Genomic DNA, 7,752 nt, shown 5'->3' on the forward strand with positions numbered 1-7,752 from the left:
AATTGACAAAATTGACAAAATTGACAAAATTGACAAAATTGACAAAATTGACAAAATTGACAAAATTGACAAAATTGACAAAATTGACAAAATTGACAAAATTGACAAAATTGACAAAATTGACAAAGTTGACAAAATTGACAAAATTGACAAAATTGACAAAATTGACAAAATTGACAAAATTGACAAAATTGACAAAATTGACAAAATTGACAAAATTGACAAAATTGACAAAATTGACAAAATTGACAAAATTGACAAAATTGACAAAATTGACAAAATTGACAAAATTGACAAAATTGACAAAATTGACAAAATTGACAAAATTGACAAAATTGACAAAATTGACAAAATTGACAAAATTGACAAAATTGACAAAATTGACAAAATTGACAAAATTGACAAAATTGACAAAATTGACAAAATTGACAAAATTGACAAAATTGACAAAATTGACAAAATTGACAAAATTGACAAAATTGACAAAATTGACAAAATTGACAAAATTGACAAAATTGACAAAATTGACAAAATTGACAAAATTGACAAAATTGACAAAATTGACAAAATTGACAAAATTGACAAAATTGACAAAATTGACAAAATTGACAAAATTGACAAAATTGACAAAATTGACAAAATTGACAAAATTGACAAAATTGACAAAATTGACAAATTTGACAAATTTGACAAAATTGTCAAAATTGACAAAATTGACAAAATTGACAAAATTGACAAAATTGACAAAATTGACAAAATTGACAAAATTGACAAAATTGACAAAATTGACAAAATTGACAAAATTGACAAAATTGACAAAATTGACAAAATTGACAAAATTGACAAAATTGACAAAATTGACAAAATTGACAAAATTGACAAAATTGACAAAATTGACAAAATTGACAAAATTGACAAAATTGACAAATTTGACAAATTTGACAAAGTTGTCAAAATTGACAAAATTGACAAAAATAACAACCGGTTTAGTAGAAATAAAATTTTTGAAAATATGTTTTATATACAAATATTGTTAAGTTTTATTATATGTTTATTATATGTTACACTTTTGAAAAACAGTCCTCAGTTAAAGCTTATCTGTAGACGAAGATTTTATGAATTCAAAAAAATTTCCTTTATTTTATGCTGACTGAAAGGGAACCAGAAGAAGATATTTATGATTCCGAAACAATCTGCAGTAGGCATTCTAGGCTGAAACCACAAAATAATTTTCAGGTGCCATACTACAATTTGGCAAAGCTCCAATAACGGTTCATAAAATTTCGGGAAAAATTGTCCATTCCCACCGTACCAGGCTCAACAGATAAAAACTAACAGATTTCAAATTGAATTATGTATAACTAGACACTGTGCTTTCTAGTTGAAGACACAAACCGCCAAGCTTTTTGTTTTCGAAGCACCAGAACAGAACTGAACCACGTTTCTCGAGAGAATTTTAAGTGTGCTGGGGTTTTTTTTTCCTCCATTCTGCCAAAGACAAAGCCTTCCGAAAGATAGTGAAAAGATTCTTTGAATGGCGGCGCGCCTCAATGTAGACATGAATAGCTTTGCTCCATTGCACAATTTCGTACAAAAGATGTGGATATATTAAAAATGAACAGATTTTTTCCTCCGTACTCTGTCTGAATGCCTGAGTGCATAAGAAGCGTTAAATTATGAATGGTATAGTTTTTGAATAAAGAAATTTGTGGTTTCGGACTCGTTATCAGTTTCTGGATGTCATGACAAAAAGTTTTTTAAATTTTCTAAAAATGTGTCAATTTTGTCAATTTTGTCAATTTTGTCAATTTTGTCAATTTTGTCAATTTTGTCAATTTTGTCAATTTTGTCAATTTTGTCAATTTTGTCAATTTTGTCAATTTTGTCAATTTTGTCAATTTTGTCAATTTTGTCAATTTTGTCAATTTTGTCAATTTTGTCAATTTTGTCAATTTTGTCAATTTTGTCAACTTTGTCAATTTTGTCAATTTTGTCAATTTTGTCAATTTTGTCAATTTTGTCAATTTTGTCAATTTTGTCAATTTTGTCAATTTTGTCAATTTTGTCAATTTTGTCAATTTTGTCAATTTTGTCAATTTTGTCAATTTTGTCAATTTTGTCAATTTTGTCAATTTTGTCAATTTTGTCAATTTTGTCAATTTTGTCAATTTTGTCAATTTTGTCAATTTTGTCAATTTTGTCAATTTTGTCAATTTTGTCAATTTTGTCAATTTTGTCAATTTTGTCAATTTTGTCAATTTTGTCAATTTTGTCAATTTTGTCAATTTTGTCAATTTTGTCAATTTTGTCAATTTTGTCAATTTTGTCAATTTTGTCAATTTTGTCAACTTTGTCAATTTTGTCAATTTTGTCAATTTTGTCAATTTTGTCAATTTTGTCAATTTTGTCAATTTTGTCAATTTTGTCAATTTTGTCAATTTTGTCAATTTTGTCAATTTTGTCAATTTTGTCAATTTTGTCAATTTTGTCAATTTTGTCAATTTTGTCAATTTTGTCAATTTTGTCAATTTTGTCAATTTTGTCAATTTTGTCAATTTTGTCAATTTTGTCAATTTTGTCAATTTTGTCAATTTTGTCAATTTTGTCAATTTTGTCAATTTTGTCAATTTTGTCAATTTTGTCAATTTTGTCAATTTTGTCAATTTTGTCAATTTTGTCAATTTTGTCAATTTTGTCAATTTTGTCAATTTTGTCAATTTTGTCAATTTTGTCAATTTTGTCAATTTTGTCAATTTTGTCAATTTTGTCAATTTTGTCAATTTTGTCAATTTTGTCAATTTTGTCAATTTTGTCAATTTTGTCAATTTTGTCAATTTTGTCAATTTTGTCAATTTTGTCAATTTTGTCAATTTTGTCAATTTTGTCAATTTTGTCAATTTTGTCAATTTTGTCAATTTTGTCAATTTTGTCAATTTTGTCAATTTTGTCAATTTTGTCAATTTTGTCAATTTGGCAATTTTGTCAATTTTGTCAATTTTGTCAATTTTGTCAATTTTGTCAATTTTGTCAATTTTGTCAATTTTGTCAATTTTGTCAATTTTGTCAATTTTGTCAATTTTGTCAATTTTGTCAATTTTGTCAATTTTGTCAATTTTGTCAATTTTGTCAATTTTGTCAATTTTGTCAATTTTGTCAATTTTGTCAATTTTGTCAATTTTGTCAATTTTGTCAATTTTGTCAATTTTGTCAATTTTGTCAATTTTGTCAATTTTGTCAATTTTGTCAATTTTGTCAATTTTGTCAATTTTGTCAATTTTGTCAATTTTGTCAATTTTGTCAATTTTGTCAATTTTGTCAATTTTGTCAATTTTGTCAATTTTGTCAATTTTGTCAATTTTGTCAATTTTGTCAATTTTGTCAATTTTGTCAATTTTGTCAATTTTGTCAATTTTGTCAATTTTGTCAATTTTGTCAATTTTGTCAATTTTGTCAATTTTGTCTATTTTGTCAATTTTGTCAATTTTGTCAATTTTGTCAATTTTGTCAATTTTGTCAATTTTGTCAATTTTGTCAATTTTGTCAATTTTGTCAATTTTGTCAATTTTGTCAATTTTGTCAATTTTGTCAATTTTGTCAATTTTGTCAATTTTGTCAATTTTGTCAATTTTGTCAATTTTGTCAATTTTGTCAATTTTGTCAATTTTGTCAATTTTGTCAATTTGGTCAATTTTGTCAATTTTGTCAATTTTGTCAATTTTGTCAATTTTGTCAATTTTGTCAATTTTGTCAATTTTGTCAATTTTGTCAATTTTGTCAATTTTGTCAATTTTGTCAATTTTGTCAATTTTGTCAATTTTGTCAATTTTGTCAATTTTGTCAATTTTGTCAATTTTGTCAATTTTGTCAATTTTGTCAATTTGGTCAATTTTGTCAATTTTGTCAATTTTGTCAATTTTGTCAATTTTGTCAATTTTGTCAATTTTGTCAATTTTGTCAATTTTGTCAATTTTGTCAATTTTGTCAATTTTGTCAATTTTGTCAATTTTGTCAATTTTGTCAATTTTGTCAATTTTGTCAATTTTGTCAATTTTGTCAATTTTGTCAATTTTGTCAATTTTGTCAATTTTGTCAATTTTGTCAATTTTGTCAATTTTGTCAATTTTGTCAATTTTGTCAATTTTGTCAATTTTGTCAATTTTGTCAATTTTGTCAATTTTGTCTATTTTGTCAATTTTGTCAATTTTGTCAATTTTGTCAATTTTGTCAATTTTGTCAATTTTGTCAATTTTGTCAATTTTGTCAATTTTGTCAATTTTTTCAATTTTGTCAATTTTGTCAATTTTGTCAATTTTGTCAATTTTGTCAATTTTGTCAATTTTGTCAATTTTGTCAATTTTGTCAATTTTGTCAATTTTGTCAATTTTGTCAATTTTGTCAATTTTGTCAATTTTGTCAATTTTGTCAATTTTGTCAATTTTGTCAATTTTGTCAATTTTGTCAATTTTGTCAATTTTGTCAATTTTGTCAATTTTGTCAATTTTGTCAATTTTGTCAATTTTGTCAATTTTGTCAATTTTGTCAATTTTGTCAATTTTGTCAATTTTGTCAATTTTGTCAATTTTGTCAATTTTGTCAATTTATTTCGATTTTGGAAATTTTGTTATTTTAGAAAATATTGAAAAAATTGATTTGTTTACGAAATTGGATGATTTGAGGATTGTAATATACTTTTTTATTTAAAAAAAATAATATTGTGTTGGATGAAGATAACTTTAGCTTGCTTCTTATCGAAATCCAATTGATCATCAAACATATTATTGAAACTTTCAATATAACTGAGTTAATCATTGCCGATTTTCGATTACTTTTCTCCCCAGTTTTGAGCAATGCAAAAGTTTTACACAAAAACATCCGAAGGATTTTTTTCTACTTCTGCTCCCGACATTTCCGAGCTGAGAAGCATTGATTCGAAGCGCTAGATCGTGTTTAAAAAAAAAAATTCCGCTAACTTTTCTACTGAAGCATGTCAACCGAGTGTAAATTCAAATTTATTTTTCGTCCGGGAACGACCTTTGAGCTGCAAGGTTAAAAAATGGAAGCCAGAGGCTGTTTGAAAAAACTTTGGAACAAATCTTGAATCAAATGTAGGTACTTTCCTACACATTTGCTGCTGCTGAGAGCTGGGAGGAGCGAAAAAAATTTCTTTCGCCTCCCCCCGGTTCAAGATAAATTGCTTCCGTTCTGTCGGCTATCTGGAAACATAATTTGATGTTGGTTTTCTACGACTTAGATTTTTTTTTCTCTCTCTTTCACTAACATTTCACCACGACGCCAAACCAAAACCAAACAGGCAGTAAATCAAACAGCCAAATTTCTTCCAGCCGTGTTCAAAGATCCAAGCGCTTTCGCCAAGTTCGGCAAATCCATTCTACCCCAGCGACGATGATGAGCGTTCTCGTTTGATGTTTTTGCGGTTTTTGAATCGATCAATTTGAAAGATGATTGAAATTGGTTTCCGATGATAAATTTGAATTTGAATAACAAATATTACGAACAAGAAAAAAGACGAGCAGATTATTTAAACTTAGAAAAACTGTAATTCTTCAAAGTTGAATTGTGCTTCTACTGAGAATTCTACTTGTTGCCCACACGTATGTAAGAAACTGATATCTTGGAGCGTTGAACATTGAAGAGAAAAAAATGAGATTGAATCGAACAACCAAACTGCCACATCCTCTCGAGGAATGTGCATATTTTTAACCATCGGAATCAGTATTAAATTCCATCAGTGTGCGTCGAAACATGCCTTTTCCAATAATCTGAAGTTCGGCCAGCTAGAAGAAGTCCGTCCTATCGATATCGAAAAACGTGTTCCACTTGAATGAACATCACAGATAACCATCCCGGGACATGCAAAATGCCGGAAGGAAGTTTTTCAACCCCCCACCCTTACCTATTTTCTACTCAGGCAAGCAAGCAGCAACAAAAACAACAACAAAGCTCCATTCTCAAGTGGGGCAACTTCGGGCCAAACCCCGGAAAGCTTTAGTGAGTAAGCGAGTGGGTCTGAGCTGAACACACCCCAAAAAAAACGTTGGCCGATGCATTTGGGTTTCTGGAAAAGATTCTTGGAGGTTCTCCTGTTTTTTTTCCTGCTTTGCACTACTATTATACTGGTTAGAATCTATTCAAGCTCTTTGTGAATCCAAAGAGAGAGAAACGAACCGGAATGTATACACACTGGTTGGGAACGATTTATTTGATTGAATTTATTGAAGACGATGGAAGAATGCAAACATTGTTGGATTAAATTACTTCCAGAAAAAATTGAGTGGGTGCAGAAAATTTGTTAAGATAATTTGAATCTGTTAGGATCGTAACTTTGATTCAGCATTTGTGAATATTTTTAGTTTTCCTACAGGCCGCATATTATTTCAAAATAAATGGCAAACCTCTTTTAAATATATTTAAGAGAAAAAAGGATTTCCTAAATCGCTCTAATAGTTATTGCCTAAACCTGGCCCGTTCGAAGGACTCGTTCATGGGAGAGGGGGGCTTAGCTAGAAATTGTAACAATACCCAACATGCACAATAAATAAGGAAATTGAATTCAAAAGTCATAAAATTGATGCTTATTCTGTACTAGAAATTTTATGTCAATACACCAAAAAACGAATACGAATAAAAATTTCAAATAAAACCAAAATTTCAAACTTCGTACATGAGAATCAGTGCACAGAATAAGAATACTTTAAATATAACATCAGATTTGAAATTAAATTAAATAAAAATTCTAATAAATTTCAGATCAAGCCAGAAATTAACCATGATTAAATTTGTTTAGCAAAATGATTATAATTGTTAATTACACTAGTTTTCATCATTTTTGAATTATGATCACTTTAAATGTGAAATCGGGATCTGAATCCGAAAATGAAATTAAAAAAAAATCCCAGTAGCACAGTTTTTGAGTTATGCTCCAACTAAAAAAAAATGGAAAAATGAACAAAGTACTTGTAGGGGAAAACTGTACAAGACGCACAAGACGCAGTGGGATAATATGGCCCATGCTATTCCTTCTCAAAAATACACAAACCTATGGCTTCGAATGGTGTTTTTCATCATTTTTTATTGTAGCAAACGAGCTTTGTTATCATTTCTTAGCTGAAATGTTTACAGAAACAACTTCAATTCTAAGAAACAGAAGGATTAATGGATTCTGGGAAAAACCTGTTATTTTTTATGGTTTACATATAAGTTTATCTGTGATATAAGGTTTTATGGTAAACCAGTCTGCGCTATATGATCAATCTGCAGCTTTTCGTTATAACACTCGTATGCGTTTCGGATGACTATTATTGTTTTATTATATTTCACTAACTTCCCACAAATTTGAACTAAAATTAATTATATCAAAATTGGGGAAGAATACCCGCAAGACAACGTTTTACGCTCAAATTTTGAATGCTGTTAGCTTTTGGAAAACCGAATATCAAAACAATATGTCATACTTTTTATTTCCTGACTAAAAATTACGATAGGAATAATTCTAACAAATTTCGTCCTTATTTGAGCTGAAAAGGCGCACAAATATACGACTCGAAAAAATTATCTGCCGATTGTAACATTTAAAAATCCTGTTTTTTTATTTGACTTTAATGTTAATTCAAAACAAAGATTTCAAGTGGTTATTTATCAAAATCGGTTGAAAATTGAAAAAGTAATGGCTACTTTACCATAACAGTAATTTTTGTAATCATAGTATAGGAAGAATTTATAGAATTTAGGCCG

Source organism: Uranotaenia lowii, chromosome 3 (assembly GCF_029784155.1).
Source record: "Uranotaenia lowii strain MFRU-FL chromosome 3, ASM2978415v1, whole genome shotgun sequence".
Classification (NCBI taxonomy): domain Eukaryota; kingdom Metazoa; phylum Arthropoda; class Insecta; order Diptera; family Culicidae; genus Uranotaenia; species Uranotaenia lowii.